Below are 18,512 nucleotides of genomic sequence, written 5' to 3' on the forward strand. Positions count from 1 at the left end.
ATAATTCTGGATTATTTGGGTGGGCCCAAGAGAATCACAAGGTCCTTACAGAGGGAGGCAGAAGTGTCAGAGTGAGGAGTAGGAGATGTGACAATGGAAGCAAGAGATTTGAGAGACACAAGGAGGCGGACACAGGAAGCAGGCAGCGTCTCGGAGCTGGACAAGTCAAGGAAACGGGCTCTCTCCGTGGAACCTCAAGAAGGAACCAGGCCTGCTGGCACCTTGACTTGAACCCAGTAGGACTGATTCTCAATTTCCAGCCTCCAGAACTGTAAGGTAAGAAATTGTGTTTTTTTTAAGCCACTGAGTTTGTGATGATTTATTACAGCAGCAACTGGAAACTAATACAGGGGGGGCATTCAATTTGGAAAAGCAGCAAGATCAACAAACCCAAAAGGCAGTGACTTCTAGGTGATAGTAAACCCCCGGTCCCAATACTGTGGTCAGGGAGAAGTAGGAGGCAAAGTGTGATGCCAGGATGTATTCTCTTGCTGGGGTTGCCATAGCGACAGACCACAGACAGGGCAGCTTACACAAGAGAAGTGTATTGACTCACAGTTCTGAGAGGCAGAGGTCCAAGATCAAGGCGTAGGCAAGGTGATGCTTCCTCTGGAGGCAGTAGAGAAGGGTCCTCTATCCCAACTTCTGGCAGTTCCTTGGTTTGTGGCAACAGAACTCCAGTTTCCATGTGGTGTCTCCCTTTGCACATGCTTCTGTATGTCCAAATTTCTCCTTTTTATAAGGACGCCAGTTGTAGTGGATTAGGGGCCCACCCTACTCCAGCATGACCTCATGTTAACTAATTACATCGTCAATGACACTGTTCCCAAATAAGGCCACATTCTGAAGTACTGGAGGCTAGGACTTCAACAAATGGGTTTGGGGGCAAAGGGAGGACAAATTCAACCTACAGCACAATAAATAGGAATTGAATCCTGCCAATGCCAGCACCTCCTGTAGCTTCCACGATATACTGTATGCATGAAAGTTGCAAAGAGAACGGCATGAAAGTTGCAAAGAGAACGGCAAGAAAGTCACTGCCTTCTAGGCACTGACAGTTCTGCCTAAGCTGATAGTAGCCTAAGGTGGCACTGAACTCCTCATGGTTTTAGATTTTTTAGGTCATCTGAGAGATGACAAATCCTGTAACAAGACAAGGTGAAAAATCCATGCCGGCAGACTGAGAAAGAATCAGCCCGTTCAGGAAGGAATTTATGCCAGTACCGGGGGCACTTGCAGCAGTGCAGCGCTTAGCTCCTTCAGGGTACTTAGAGTTTCCTGCAACACTTGTTCCTAACCGTATTTTCATTGACCCCTTGGCTCTTATCACCAAGGATGCCTTTAAAAGTGAAAATTCAGAGCAGTAGAAAGAGCTGCCCAGAAAAAACAGGATTGGACTCTGTGGAATATTTAACTCAAACACACTGAGTGATACAGGATGTCCTGGGAGTTCGGGAAAAGCTTGACAGGGCAAGGACAAGACAGAAAAAAAAAAAGAAAAAAAAAAGAATGAATAGAAGTGGAAAGACAAGCAGGAGAGGCTTGAAACCATAGATAAGGAGGTAAGTGGGTCACAATGAGAAAGGCAATCCTGGAAGTTGTGCCACCTGCCCAGATTGGGATGTTGGTTAAAGCTGGTCAGTCCTCCAAAGACTTTTTAAACCTGTGCTCTCATCCAGGCACATCCCACCTTCACAGAGTTCAGTCACCATGTTCAACCGTGACAGGCTGGTCTTCACTCCTACCTTCCTTGTTACGTCATTTCATTCCAGGCGGATTAAAAGAAATGCTTTCTGTCATTTTATTATTTAAAAAATTTTTAATGACATAGAGTTGATTTACAATGTTGTGTTAGTTTCAGGTGTACAGCAACAGTGATTCAGTATATATATGTATATACTTGTTTTTAGATTCTTTATAAGTTATTACAAGATATTGAGTATAGTTCCCTGGGCTGTACCGTAAGTCCTTATTGTTTATTTTACATATAGTGTGTATATTTTAATTCCAAACTCCTAATTTATCCCTACTCACCCCCATCATTTTATTTTAAAAATAGGTTAGTTCTTATTGTTACTTCAATCCCCCCCAAATTAAAAAAAATCAATCAGTACTTATTCAGAATGCTGTGATATTCAAATACACTTTCTATCCAGTGCACGTCCTCAGGGGGTTTGCAGGTGAGGAGTAACAGCATAAGAGAGTCAGTTATCACAACACAGATGACAGCAGCTACAGGAGACATACATGCAGGTGCTACATGCGCCCAGTGAGGCAACCCAGTCCAGACCGGAGAGTTAGGATGTGTCCTGGAGGAGATGCTGAGATATTCATGGCATCAAGTAGATCACAGGTGTCTTAGTCCATTCTGGCTGCTCTCACGAAGTACCAGAGACTGGGTGGCTTATAAACAACAGACATTTATTTTTTATAATTCTGCAGGTTGGAAGTTCAAGATCATAGTGCCAGGACGATCTGGTGAAAACCCTCTTCCCAGTTTCAGGCTGCTGACTTCTTGCCATGTTCTCACCTGATAGAAGGGACAAGGGATCTCTGTGGGGTCCCTTTTATAACGGCAGTAATCCCATTCATGAGGGCTCCAGGCTCACATCCTCAGCACGTCCCAAAGGCTCCACCTTCTAATACCAACCAACATCTTTGGGCTTAGGATTTCCACATAAGAATTTTGAGGGAGCCCATTCAGACCATAGCAATGGATAACAAACTTTTTCTAGAAAGAGTCAGATAGTAAATATTTTTCCTTTGCAGGTGGTTGGCTCTTTTCCACAGCTCTTCAGCTCTCTCCTGCACTCCATTATAGTGTAAACACTGCAGCTGTAGATGGTATGTACATAAATCAACATGACTGTTTCAACTAAACTATTTAGTTTCAGCTAAACTGTGTTTATGAACACTAAGATGTGTATTTCATCTCATTGTCATGTGCCATAAAATATTATTTTGATTTTTTATCCTTAAAATGTAAAAGCCAATCTTTTCTTAGATCTGAAGGTATCGTTTTTAATTGATGTATAGTTGATTTACAATGTTGTGCTAATTTCTGCTTACAGCAAAGTGACTCAGATATACACATATACTCTTTTTCATTATGGGTTTATCCCAGGAGATGGGATATAGTTCCCTGTGCTATACAGTAGGACCTTGTTGTTGTTCCATTCTAAATGTAATAGTTTGCATCTACCAACCTCAAACTCCCAGTCCATTCTCCCTCCCCCGCTCTGGCTTGGCACCCGCAAGGCTGTTCTCTCTGTCTGTGAGTCTGTTTCTGTTTTGTAGATAAGTTCACTTGTGCCATATTTTAGATTCCACATAGAGGTAACATCACATGGTATTTATCTCTCTTTCTGACTTACTTCACTTAGTATGATAATCTCTAGGTCCATCCACGTTGCTGCAAATGGCATCATTTTATTCTTTTTTTATGCCTGAAAAGTATTCCATTGTATATATGTACCATGTCTTCTTTATCCCTTCTTCTGTCGTTGGACATTTAGGTTGTTTCTATGTCTTGGCTATTATAAATAGTGCTGCTTTGAATATAGAGGTGCATGTATCTTTTTTAAAATAAATTTATTTATTTATTTATTGGTTGCGTTGGGTCTTCGTTGCTGCACGGGGGCTTTCTCTAGTTGTGGAGAGTGGGGGCTACTCTTCTTGGTGGTGCATGGGCTTTGCATTCCGGTGGCTTCTCTTGTTGTGGAGCACAGGCTCTAGGTGCACAGGCTTCAGTAGCTGTGGCATGTGGGCTCAATAGTTGTGGCTCACGGGCTCTAGAGCGCAGGCTCAGTAGTTTTGGTGCATGGGCTTAGTTGCTCTGCGGCATGTGGGATCTTCCCGGACCAGGGATCGAACCCGTGTCCCCTGCATTGGCAGGCAGATTCTTAACCACTGCACCACCAGGGAAGCCCTGCAGGTAACTTTTTGAATTATAGTTTTGTCTGGATATATGCCCAGGTGTGAGATTGCTGGATCATATGGTAATTCTATTTTCAGTTTTCTCAGGAACCTCCATACTATTTTCCATAATGGCTGCACCAGCTTACATTTCCACCAACAGTGCAGGAGAGTTCCCAGTCGGGTTTTTACATAAGATATTATGGAAAAACTTGAACACACTTTTTTTCCCAATACTCCACTATAAAAATAGAGTTAAATTACCACCAAAAAAAGAAAAGAGAAATTGTTATTAAATTCTTTCAGGGGTGGTCACCCAACCTTGTGTGACATCATCTAAATGATACAATAGAACATTTAGATATAATTGATATTTTCAAGACATTGGACCCAAAAAAAAAGAAATCATATTCCATTGTGTGTGTGTATCTCTTCTTTTTTATCTGTTCATCTGTCCAAGGACAGTTGTAGGTCTCCACATCTTGGGTCACGTGTATGGTGCTGCAGTGCAGGCTTGGGTGTCTGTGTGTTTTCGATTCTGGTTTCAATGCAAGTACTCTTAGGTGTGGGACTGTCAGATCATGGGGTACCTCAGTGTTTACATTTGAAAGGCACTTACACACTGCTCTCTGTAGTGGCTGTTACGATTTCCATCCCACCCGTACGACAGGAGGGTCCCGATTTTTAACCCCCACTCTAGAATATATTGTCGACTCACTTTGTGATAATGGCCCTTTTGAGTTGTGGCAGGTGATATTTTGTCATAGTTTTGATTTGCCTGTCTCTAACAATTCACCATAAAGAACATCTTTTCGTGTGCTTTTTTTTTCTTTTTTCTTTTACTTTTATTCTTAAACAGTGAGTAGAATTTACCTGTTGAAATTGTCTTCTTGAAAGTCTGCCCTGGTTTTCTTTATTTTCAATTACTTTCACCTGGACACTTTTTGAGGGCCGATATCATTTACCTCCCAACACACCTTCTGATTGGTAAGTACCTGTAAGCCATTGTTTTCAGGTTGCTGTTGTGGGAAAAGGCCACAAGGTGGCAGGATTTCTGCATGCCCTACTCTTGTTATTAAGGTAACCAGAGCCTTAGGGGTAGTCAGGTTCCCTGATTGGAAATTAGAGTGGCATGTGTTAGAATGAGACACAACCTTTTGTTGACTCTTTCTTGTAGTTTATTCTTTAAATTTAAATTTAATCTTAAATTTTAGTAAAGTTGATTTACAATGTGGTCTTTGTGAGGTGTACAAAATCTTGCTCACTTCTACATGTACATACATGTATTCAGTGTTTTTTCACATGAGTTACTATAGTGTTTTGTACACCTGCATTACTGTAGTGTAAGGCCTTGTTGATTATCTGTTCTTTTGGTATCTTTTTTTTTAAAGAACTTTTATTGAGATAAATTGACATACAATAAACTGCATATATTTAAAGTGTACAATTTGATAATTTTTTTCTTATTAGTAATGTATATATGGCAATCCCAATCTCCCAATTCATTCCCCCTGACACCCCCCACCTTGCTTTCCCCATTTGGTGTCCATATGTTTGTTCTCTACATCTGGGTCTCTATTTCTGCCTTGCAAACTGGTTGATTTGTACCATTTTTCTATATTCCACATATATGTGTTAATATACAATATTTGTTGTTCTCTGACTCACTTCGCTCTGTATGACAGTCTCTAGGTCCATCCATGTCTCTACAAATGCCCCAATTTCGTTCCTTTTTACAGCTGAGTAATATTCCATTGTATATATATACCACATCTTCTTCATCCATTCATCTGTTGATGGACATTTAGGTTGCTTCCATGTCCTGGCTATTGTAAGTAGTGCTGCAATGAACATTGCAGTGCACGTGTCTTTTTGAATTATGGTGTTCTCTGGGTATATGCCCAGTAGTGGGATTGCTGGGTCATATGGTTGTTCTATTTTTAGTTTTTCAAGGAACCTCCATATTGTTCTCCATAGTGGCTGTACCAATTTACATTCCCACCAGCAGTGCAAGAGAGTTCCTTTTTCTCCACATCCTCTCCAGCATTTACTGTTTGTAGATTTTATGATGATGCCCATTCTAATCGGTGTGAGGTGGTACCTCATTGTAGTTTTGATTTGCATTTCTCTAATAATTAGTGATGTTGAGCAGCTTTTCATGTGCCTCTTGGCCATCCATATGTCTTCTTTGGAGAAATGCCTATTTAGGTCTTCCGCCCATTTTTGGATTGGGTTGTTTGTTCTTTTGATATTGAGCTGCATGAGCTGTTTATATATTTTGGAGATCTATCCATTGTCTGTTGATTCATTTGCAAATATTTTCTCCCATACTGAGGGTTGTCTTTTCGTCTTGCTTATAGTTTCCTTTGCTGTACAGAAGCTTTGACATTTCATTAGGTCCCACTTATTTATTTTTCTTTTTATTTCCATTACTCTGAGGTGGATCAAAATAGATTTTGCTGTGATTTATGTCGAAGAGTGTTCTTCCTATGTTTTCCTCTAGGAGTTTTATAGCGTCTGGCCTAAAAATATGGAACGCTTCACGAATTTGCATGTCATCCTTGCGCAGGGGCCATGCTAGTCTTCTCTGGATCGTTCCAGTTTTAGTATGTGTTGCCAAAGTGAGCACTGATTATCTCTTTTATATGTATTCCTGTGTATGTGTGAATCGAAACTCCTGATATATCCCTTTCCCCTTTGGTAACCATAAATTTGTGTTCTAAGTTTGTGTGTCTGTTTCACTTTTCTTAACTAGTTCCTTAGTATTTGTTTCTCCATTCCACCTGGAAGTGATATCAAATGATACTTGGATGGCGCTGGTGAGAGGGTAACAGCCACTATAGAGAACATATGGAGGTGCCTTTAAAAGGTAAAAATAGAGCTACCACATGATCAGGCAGCACTACACCTAAGAGTATATGCATTGAAACCAGAATTTGAAAACACACAGACACCCAAGTGTGCACTGCAGCACAATTTACAATAGCCAACGCATGCAAGCACACAACATGTAAATCCACAGATGCATGGATACAGAAGTGAGACATGTACATACTGAAATATGACTCTGCCAGGAAAAAGAGTGAAATAATGACCTTTGCATTAACCTATAGCCCTAGAGATTATCATATCAGTGAAGTAAGTCAGAAAGAGACAGATATATATCCTGTGACATGGCTTAAGGGTGGAATGGAGAAATAGATACCAAGGAAGTAGTTTGGAATCATGAAAAAGACACACAGACTTAAAAAGGAAACTTACGGTTACCAGAGGGAAAGGTGTGTGAAAGGGATAAATGAAGATGTTTGATTAACTCTACACAGCAATACATATAAAGTAATCCACAAGAGCTTACTCTACAGCAAGGGAGGTGGACAGAACATTCTATAACAACATATGTGAAAGGAAACTGAAGATGACTACATATATGTATATGCATAACTGAAGAAGATTGTGTGCACCTACAAAAAGTACAACCTTGTAAATCATCTTTTCTCCAATAAAAAATAGACACTAAATTAGAAAATATAAGTTCATAATGAGACATACCCTCCTGCTGACATCTATTTACCGATTCCACTCTAATTTACAATCAGGGAACCAGACTACCTGTTAGGCTCTTGTTACCATTGTAACAAGACTAGGGCGTGAAGAAATCCTGAGGCGTTGGGGCCTTTTCCTGCACCTGCAACCTGAAAACTGTTACTTAGGGGTACTGAATACTTAAAATGACTGTTGGGATGTATACGATACCTGCCCTCACAAAATCAGGGTTAAGTAATCAAAAATAAAGAAAACCAGGACAGACTTCCAAGAAGAGAATTTCAACCAGTAAATTCTACTCATACTGTTTTAAAAAAAAAGACAGGCGAAAAGATGATCACTGCGGTGAATTACTAGAGACAGGCACCTAAAACTACAACGAAATATCATCTCCCACCAGTCAAAATGGCCATTATCAAAAAGTATACAGACAATAAATTCTAGAGTGGGGCTTAAGAAAAGGTGACCCAGACTTTATAATGAGTGCACAATAAAAATATTTAGTTGACAGAGAAAAAAAGAAAAGGCGACCCAACTTTGGTCCTGGTGGAATGGAAATGATAACAGCTACTGCAGGGAACAGTATAGAAGTGCCTTTAAAATTAAAAATAGAGGTACTGTGGGACTTCCTAGGCGGTACAGTGGTTAAAAATCCGCTTGGCAATGCAGGGGACATGGGTTCGAGCCCTGGCCTGGGTAGGTCCCACATGCCTTGGAGCAACTAAGCCCGTGCGCCACAACTACTGACCCCACGCGCCACAGATACTGAATCCCGCACACCTGGAGCCCATGGTCCGCAACAAGAGAAGCCACTGCATTGAGAAGCCTGTGCAACACAATGAAGAGAAGCCCCTGCTCGCCACAGCTAGAGGAAGCCTGTGTGCAGCAACGAAGACCCAACACAGCCAATAAATAAAATAAATTTAACAAAAAATAAAAACGGTACCATATTATCTGAGGGTCCCATAGGTAAGAGTACATGTAATAAAACCCAAAATTCGAAAACAGACACCCAACAGTGCACTGCAGCACAATTCACAATTGCCAAGACATGGACGCACACAAAATGTTCATCTGCAGATGAATGGATATAAAAGTGATACATGTACACATTAAAATATGACTCACCATGAGAAAGAATGAAATAATGCCATTTTGCTATAACCCATGACCCTAGAGATAATACTAGTAAGTGAGACAAATACATATGATGTCACTTGTATGTGTAATGGTGAAATTGATGCCAATGAACTAGTTTCATAAAATCAAAAAGACGCACGGACTTGGAAAACAAACTTATGGTTAGCAAAGGAGAAAGGTATGTGAAAGCGATAAATTAGGAGGTTTGATTAACTTACACACATGAATACATATAAAACAGATATTTGCAAAGGACCTACTCTACAGCAAAACACTATAATAACCTATATGTGAAAAGAAATCGAGGATGAATACATATATGTATATGACTGAACAAGATTCTGCACACCTACAACTAAGAAACTTTGTAAATCAACTCCAATAAACATTAAATTCAAAAAAAACTGCAAGAAGTAATGAGACACAAACTTTTACTGGCTTCTACTGACACATTTCACTCTAATTTACAATCAGGGAGCAGGACTTCTCCTAAGGCTCTGGTTATCATGCTAACAAGAGTAGGGCAGGAAGAAATTCTGCCTGAAAACTACTGCTTAGTGGTACTTAACACATACAAGGACTGCTACGCTGTACGTAATACCTGCCCTCAAAAGTTTCCCAGGGTTAAAAAAATAAAAAATAAGAAAAACTGGGCAGACTTTCAAGAAGAAAATTTCAACAAGAAAATTTACTCTGACTTTTAAAAATAAAAAGCACACGAAGAGCTGTTCGTTCTGGTGAATTGATACAGGCTGGCAAATCAAAACCATGACAAAATGTCACCTCCCAACAGTCAAAATGGCCATTCACAAAAAGTGAATTGACAATATATTCTAGAGTGGGGGTTAAGAAAAGGGGACCCCCCTGTCATGCTGGTAGGATGGAAATGGTAACAGCCACTATAGAGAACAGCATGGAAGTGCCTTTAAAAAGTAAAAATTGAGCTACCATATGATCTGACAGTCCCACACCTAAGAGTATATGTGTTGAAACCAGAATTTGAAGACACACAGACAGCCAAGTGTGCACCTTGGCACAGTTTACAATAGCCAACACATGGAAGCACATTTAATGTCCTTGACCGATGAATGGATATAGAAGTGATACATGTACACATTGAAATATTACTCTGCCAGGAAAAAAAGAATGAAATGATATTTGCCTTAAACCTATGGCCCCAGAGATAATCATATCAGTGAAGTAAGTAAGAAAGAGCAAATATCATGTGATGTCTCTTCTAGGTGGAATGGATAATTTGATATCGATGAGTTAGTTTAGACACATGAAACAGACACACAGAAAACAAACTTATGGTTACCAAGGGGGAAAGGTGCGTGAAAGGAATAAATGAGGAGGTTCAATTAACTTACACACAGGAATACATACAAAATAGTCAACAAGGAATTACTTACTCTATAGCAAGGGAGGTGGACAAAACCCTCTATAGCAACATATGTGAGAAGAAACTGAGGATGACTACAAATATGTATATGCATAAGTAAACAAGATTCTGTACACGTACAACAAAGACAACATTGTAAATCAACTTTACTCCAATAAGAAATAAACAAAAAAAACACTAGAAGACGTAATGAGACACAACTTATGCTGGCTTCTTCTGACACATTCCATTCTAATTTACAATTGGAACAAGACTTCCCCTAAGACTCTGGTAACTGTAGTGACAACGGTAGGCCATGAAGAAATCTAGCCACCTTAGGAAATATTAATAATGAAATAATGCAATTTACAGCAACATTGATGGACCTAGAGATTATCATACTGAGTGAAGTAAGTCAGAAAGAGAAGAACAAATACTGTATCATATCATTTGTATGTGGAATCTAAAATATGACACAAATGAACATATCTGTCAAACAGAAACAGACAGACAGAAAACAGACTTGTGGTTGCTAAGGAGTGGGTGAGGGAAGGATTGGAAGTTTGGGAATAGCAGATGCAACTATTATACTGCATATAGGATGGATAAACTACAAGGTCCTACTGTATAGCACAGGGACCTATAGCCAATATTCTGTGATAAAGTGTAATGGAAAAGAACATGTGTGTGTATATATATATATATATGTATGTGTGTGTATATATATATATATATGAATTATTTAAAAATGAGAAGACCTGAATAGACATTTTTCCAAGGAAAACATACAGATAGCCAACCAGAACTCAAAAAGACGCTAAACATAGCTAATCAGTAGTGAAGTGCAATCAAAACTACAAGATATCATCTCACTCCAGTCAGAATTCCTGCCATCAAAAAGACCATAGGGACTTCCCTGGTGGTGCAGTGGTTAAGAATCTGCCTGCCAATGCAGGGGACATGGGTTGGAGCCCTGGTCTGGGAAGATCCCACATGCTGCAGAGCAACTAAGCCCATGCACCACAACTACTGAGCCTGTGCTCTAGAGTCTGCAAACCACAACTAATGAGACTGCGTGCCACAACTACTGAAGCCCGTGCACCTAGAGCCCATGCTCCGCAACAAGAGAAGCCACTGCAATGAGAAGCACGTGCACCACCACGAAGAATAGCCCCTGCTCGTCACAAACAGAGAAAAGTCCATGTGCAGCAATGAAGACCCAGTGCAGCCAATAAATAAATTTTTAAGGACTTTTATTGAGATACAGTTAACATACAATAAACTGCATATATATAGAGTGCACAGTCTGGTATCCCAATCTCCCAATTCATTCCCCCACAACCCTCCCCGCTTTCCCCACTTGGTGTCCATATGTTTGTTCTCTACATCTGTGTCTCTATTTCTGCCTTGCAAACTGGTTGATTTGTACCATTTTTTCTATATTCCTCACATATGTGTTAATATATGATATTTGTTTTTCTCTTTTTAAAAAGACCACAAATAACAAATGTTGGTGAGGATGTGGAGAAAAGGAAACTCTTGTACACCGTTGGTGTGGGATGTGAATTGGTGCAGCTACTGTGGAAAACAAAATGGAAGTTCAAACAAAAAACTAAAAGTGGAACTACCATATGATCCAGCAGTTCCACTCTTTGGTATATATCAAAAGAAAACAGAAACACGAATTCTAAAAGATACGTGCACTCCAACATTCTTTAGCAGTGTTATTTGCCACTGCGAAGACATAGCGTCAACCTAAGTGTTCATCAACAGGTGAATGGATAAAAAAGATGTGAGGTATATGTATGAATACTCAACCAGCAAAAAATACAATTTTGCCATTTGCAAGAACATGGATGGACTTGGAGGGTATTATGCTTAGTAACATAAGCCAGACAGAGAAAACAAGTATGGTATGTTATCACTTATGTGTGGAATCTGAAAACAAATGTTTGAATACAGCAACAGACTCACAGATATAAACAAACTAGTGGTTACCAGTGGGGAGAGAGAAGGGTGGAGCAGCAAGACAGTGGTAGGGGATTTCGAGGGACAATCCACTATGTACAAAATAAATATGTTACAAGGATGCATTGTATCGCATGGGGAATACAGCCACTATTTCATAATAAGTATAAAAGGAGAATCTGTAAATTTTGAATCACTATGCTATACCTCTGAAACTGATATAATAATGTAAATTAACTACACATCAATAAATATAAAAAATAATAACGGGGAGACAGATTATTAGCTAGCAATCAATTAAAAAGAAGTTTTGAAACTCAAGGAATTGAAAAAGAACATGTAAGAAATAACACTGGCAATTAAAGTGCATGATCGATTCATTTAAGAGAAATCATTTAAGTGGTAAGAAATAATGTTTCCCATTCTCACCATTTTGTATATCCAGGATAAATTGTTATCTATGAAAATGTTATAAATATCCATTCAAAAAGAAATAGAAAATTTGGATTAACTAATTTTAGTATACAAATTTATTATTAAAGTCTTTCAGTCAACATGTCAGCCTCTTATAGTTTCTTTGTAATGTAAAATCTTTTTTTTCTTGTTTTTTTTTTTAAGAGGGTGGTTGTTGTCTTGCATTTTTTTTACATATACATATATATCCGCTCTTTTTTAGATTCTTTTCTCATATAGGTCATTACAGAGTCCTGAGTTCCCTGTGCTCTACAGTAGGTTCTTATCAGTTATCTGTTTTATGTACCGTAGTGTGTGCATATCGATCCCAATCTCCCAACTTATCCCTCCCCACCTTTCCCCCTTGGTATCCATAGGATTGTTTTCTACATCTGTGACTCTGTATCTGTTTTGTAAATAAGTTCATTTGTACCATTTTTTAAGATCCCACATGTAAGTGATGTCATATGATATTTGTCTGTGTCTGACTTACTTCACTCTGTATGACAATCTCTAGGTCCATCCATGTCACTGCAAATAGCATTATTTCATTCTTTTTTACGGCTGAGTAATATTTTGTTGTATATATGTACCACATCTTCTTTATCCACTCATCTGCTGATGGACAATTAGGTTGCTTCCATGTCCTGGTTATTATTAGTGATGTAAAATCTTTTAAAGCATAAAAATAAGCCTGTCTACATTATTCTGTTAGACTAAAGTATACATAGAAGTTAAAGGAAGTAAGAAGACAGAACAATCAACCAAGAATATGAATTCACTGAGAAACAGTCATTCTTTCTCCCTCTTCCTTTTCTCTTCCTCCTTTTCCAGGTTTCTTTCTGTTTCAATCTAGACAACTCTTGAGAGTTCTGAGAATATTTCTTTAAGGGCTTCAAATCACCATGCCTACATCCTCTGCTACAACTACACACACGAGGACAAAAATAATCCTCTGCTATTCGCTTGTGTAGGAGGGATTCACGCAGTATAGACTCCTACCTGGAGAGCAGCAGGTGAGTTTCCTACCCGTTCTTTCTAACACCCTTCCATTATCGTGAATCCCACACATCGAGGCAGAACCAGTTATGTGGGCCTTGCCTTGAAGTCACAACCTTGCAGCCCCTTCTATCACCAGGAGATAAGCATCATCTTTCCTTTCTTCAGCACCTGAGATTCCCAATCTCTTTCCCACTCCCTGGACCTTAACCCTCAAACTGCCTTCACCTCTCCTCTAACTTCCCTTCCCATAGCCAAGGGCCGCTCCCCTGCTCCCCCCATCGGAGAGACGCTTTTAATTGTAGTTTTAAAAATTTTGACTTCTACTCCCAGCTGGCTTGTGAATCTGCCTGGAGCAAGCAGGAACCTGTGCAGGGGAGGCCAGTGAAGAGCAGCTGACTTCGGTCTGGAAGGAAAGTATGGCCTGGATGTGATAGAGGCAGGATGTGAATCTCCCCTTTTTACTTATTTCATAGAATCTTTCACACACTTGAGCAAGAGAAATGTCTCTTCATGGTTTTCAACATGATGATTTCAAGCATCTAATTCCTGTTTTCCAGAAAACCACATTAAATTAAAAAAATATATGTGAAATTGAAAAGACCTAGTTATTGACTTGAGAAACATCGAAGAGTGTAGCTATAGAAGCAGCTCTGATTCACTGAACTATCCTGAACAGATGGGCTCTATTGGAACAGAGTCCACATCAATGTAGCACATCGTTCAATATCTGAAAATAAAGAAAGAGTACTTGAGGGAACCATATACTTTTTGTATCATTGAAGCTTGTAGCCCAGTAATTTGACACATCTCATAGGGGAAAAAGGCTTGATGAAAGTTATACTAAATGATTAAACCAGATTTTGACTGTATACTTAAAAACAGTACAATCTACATCCTTACTATGCCCATAGTGAAATTATTTAAAATTATATACTGAAGCCAAATAATATTGTCAATATATAGCAGAAACTAGAAAAACATTGAGACCCCAAGATCTGAATCTGACAATCGATTTAAATCAAAGTGTAATTTTAAAATATCACTTAAAAATCTAATGACTTGGGGCTCTAAGCTTGTGTTGTCCTGCTGGTAGCATCTGTGAGGTCCTCCTCCTCCTTTTTCTGTCCTCTACCACTTCTGTGCTCATCTTCCTTTTTCTCTATTTTCATTTTTTTTAAGGCAGCATTTTATTTTTAAATTTTTTTCCTTTTAAAAAGAATTTTATTGAGATATAGCTGACATACAATACACTGCATATATTTAAAGTGTACAATTTGATTTTTTTTTCTTTATTGCCTCCTTTGTCATAGAGTAGTTGACCATAGTCTATTTTCATTTTCACTTGTGTTTCCCTCTTAGGTCACTCCCTTTTGATGCTTACTGTCTCCTAGTCCATTGCACCCAATGCACATCACTGATTTAACATCTCTTTTTGTTTTCTCCCTGACTCTCCCCTACTCCATCTGTCTCCCTGGTTGCCTCTCCCTGGCTTTCTGTTTTCCCCTCATGCTCACCCCCTGCCTCATCATTCATGGGAATGGAATAAGGATGCCCTCTGCCCCGGAAGAGCACCCTTTCCAATGGTACATGGACAATGTAAAGAGGTCCTGAATGTGAAGGAGAGTCCTAAGGAGCAGGAGGTCCTAGGATGAGGAGGACAGGAGGATGGGGTGACCAGGAGAGCCTAGGGTGGTTCTACAGAATGGCACGATTAGGCAGAGGGTGAAAACTCCTGCAGTTACACATGGAGTGGATTTGCCTGTACTCTCTAAGAGGGGCAAGGCTGTAGAGGTGCAAAGGGGAAGAACCCACCTTTCCAGTGAGGTCTTTACACTGCACAGGGGTAGGAAGTGGGAGACAGTGTGAAGGCAGTTAAGCAGGAAAACAATAAGGCAGATGATATCTATGGGGAAATAATGTAGAAAAGCTTGGTCTATGACCCCGCTGCCTGCAGCTGAACTACCAGACCTAAGAAAATCTCAAGGCTGTGCTGGGACTCACAGCAGGCAGGAGGGATGGGTAGTTCAAGGATTTTTTTTTTTTTTTTTTTTAAGAATTTGCTAACATTTATTGCAGAAGCCAGGCAATTACCACCAAGTATTCAGAAGTTAAATGACAGTACTAATTTGATTGAGAGTAGTTTTCAACATCTTAAACAAAAGAACAATTCCCACAGAACTAGCCCCTCTAGAGCCTGTAAAATTAAGTGGTGTAGAAAGGGAAAAGGAGTCTAAAGCCTTCATTTACTATTTCCAGGACAGTTTAAATATACCTAAACCTCACAAAACCTTACTTTGCATTTCATAAATTAATATTTCCACCTTGCTTATGCATTCCTGTATTCATATCACCAAGAAAATAGAGAAATCCTATTCCTTATAAACACCCACAACCTATTAATAAACTAAGCCTCAAAACTTATTTAGACTTTAATTTTAGAGAAGGAAATTATTTAAGGAAAAAATGCTTTTCAAGGAAATGATATATACCACTTTATTTCTGTGATATACAATTATGAAAAGATAATATTTCCTCTTAGAAATCAAACATATTGCTGAAGCTATCTGCAACAGTCTTTCAGTAGTAGCTTGGCAATGAAGAACGATGGAAAAAGTTGGATAGGTAATGTCACACAGTAATATGAGTCACTGATTTAGCAGTATCCAACAACAGACATTCAAATTGCCATAACTTCTGAAAAAAAATATTTTTATGAAGAAATGCCAAAAATGGTATTTCATAACACTTCCCCAGGTTATTGAATATCCTCTGGAGAGTTTAAAGACAAGGACAGATAAGGCTGTCTGGGACCTTCTAAGGCAGGAGCTTTCAATTCTTTAACCATGACCCACAGTACCACAGTAATAAAGAAATACATTCTATATCAGAATATACATATGCATGTATGCCTACAAATATGTATGCATATGGAACTAAGTTTCACAAAAGATTATTCTAAATTCAAGGATTTTAAGGTCCAGAGCAGCCCGTTGCCCCTGGTGCATGAAAAATCTAGGGTACCACAGAAGAGGTTTGAAATATCAAGGGAAAACTACGTCATGTTATAGTTACTTTCTTGTCAAGGAATCTGCTTCTTGGTTGCAAGTGAATGGTACACACGTGGGCAGGGTGGGCCTGATAAGGGGCTGCGCCTGCATGAGGACCAGACGTGGTCCTTCCTTGTGCCCACCCTCCTCAGGCTTTCAGGCTCTGTTACTCATGCAGCCCAACAGAGTTTGACTCTCCCTCTTTGTTAGGGGTTAAATCTTTGATATTCACTGGACAAAAGTTGCACCCTCCCTATGGTAAGTTATTATTAATTTTTTAATGTAAGAATAAAGCTGAGAGAATGTGTGGGCTATTTACATTGGAAGTGGAGATGTTTTCTTCTTAGCAAATGAGCAATGTATAAGTCAAAGCTCTCTGTGAACCAGGGGATGGGTATATCCTGCGAGTGACTGTCAGCTATGCAGGTGCTAGTGGCCTTGGAAATTCATGGTGAATAGATATGCGGCAGTTGCCAGATCCAGAAATGTCCCAATCTTGACAATAAGATAAAAGCAATAAGAACAGTGTATTTAATTAGAAATCTTGGGTTTTTCTGTGTAGGGGATTGAAGTACAATGTGGAATGCAAAACTCTGCCTGTGCTAAATGTATAGAGTATACTACTCTCATTGGACCATAATTCCATTTCTATGCCCCTTTCCCCCAAGAAGCAAAGACACAGCCCTGGCCTTGGTTCTAGGCACCTGTTGGTCAGGATCTGAGGAGTGGGGATGGAAGGTTGAGATGGAGTTGAGAACAAAAATGGCTGCTTTTGTGTAAATAAAATCACTTTCCCTTCTTCCAACTTTTGTTTTCTATCCCACAGATCTTGCAATGAATTGTAAATTCAAAGTCCACTGAGAAGCAAAAAATAGAAAATAGTAACTGCAACATCAAAGATAAACAAAATCAAAGGACTGACACTCTCCTACTTCGTCTAAATATAAATTGACAGTGAGAAAGTGTGATGTTGATCCAGGTGTAGACAAATAATTCAATGAAATAGAGAGCCTGGAAATAGAATCACACCAATATAGTCAACATTTTTGACACATGAGCAGTGTCAATGAAATGAACAAAAGATAATCTTTTCAGTACAGGGTACTAGAACAAAGGGAAATTCACCACACACACACACACACACAATGAGCCCAGACTGTGCACCTTTTACAAAAATTTAATAAAACAGTTCATGGACTTAAGTGTAAACGTTGAAACAGCAAAGTTTCTAAAAGAACATAAAAGTGAAAATATAGGTGACTTGGATTTGTGGATGACTTCTAAATTTTTTCTAGCTTTTGTGATATGTGATTGACAAAAAATTGTACGTATTTAGGTTGTGTGAGGTGATATTTACTTCATTTGAACTATGTGATGAGGACACTTTAGATATAACATCAAAACCACAATCCAGTAGAGAAACCAACCGATCGGATATACTTCATTACAATAAAAAAATCTTGTCTGCAAGAGAAACTGGTGATAGAATGAGAAAACAATACAAACCAAAAGAAGTCTCATCACACACTTAGCATGGCCAGGAAACAAACCAAAACAAAAGGTAACAGTAGAAAATAACTGGTGATGCAAGGATGAGGCTAAATTGGAATGCTTGTGTGCTCTTGCTTGGAAGGTGATATGGTGTGGCTGTTTTGAAACACCATGATGGGGTAATTAAGTTGGCAAAGTAGGGACATCCTGCCACACCTCAGCCCACAATCACATCAAAACCACGACTATGTACAGAAAGATTCTTGCTGAAAATGACATGAAGTCAAGCAGCATGACTCTTCTACAACCAAGGCCACAAAGCAAGAACCACATAGTTTGGTAGGAGGGAAAGAGAAGCTATCTAGTCAGGACCCACAGCCCTGCCAGGCAACCCTGAAGACGAGGGCAGTGTCACAGCCTTGGGGATCCTCACTGGTGAGACAGGACAGTGAGCCACCTACTGGGCACACAGCCCTGGGGTGTGACACTGGAACAACAAGCCCCCCCAGGCTGGTTCTAAAACCAGTGGGACTCAGCAAAGGGCAGTCAGAAACCAAGATGCTGCTCTTGAA

The 18,512-nt window shown here is 39.4% G+C and overlaps 1 non-coding gene across 1 annotated transcript; it reads right to left on the minus strand.

The window, feature by feature from the left end:
* Window positions 1-6,439: 6,439 nt before the first annotated feature.
* LOC130852920 (U6 spliceosomal RNA) lies at window positions 6,440-6,544 on the minus strand. Its single transcript, XR_009053619.1, has one exon. It is a non-coding gene; the product is annotated as a U6 spliceosomal RNA (small nuclear RNA).
* Window positions 6,545-18,512: the final 11,968 nt, after the last annotated feature.

The sequence above is a fragment of the Hippopotamus amphibius genome, chromosome 4, assembly GCF_030028045.1.
Source record: "Hippopotamus amphibius kiboko isolate mHipAmp2 chromosome 4, mHipAmp2.hap2, whole genome shotgun sequence".
In the NCBI taxonomy this organism is placed as follows: Eukaryota; Metazoa; Chordata; class Mammalia; order Artiodactyla; family Hippopotamidae; genus Hippopotamus; species Hippopotamus amphibius.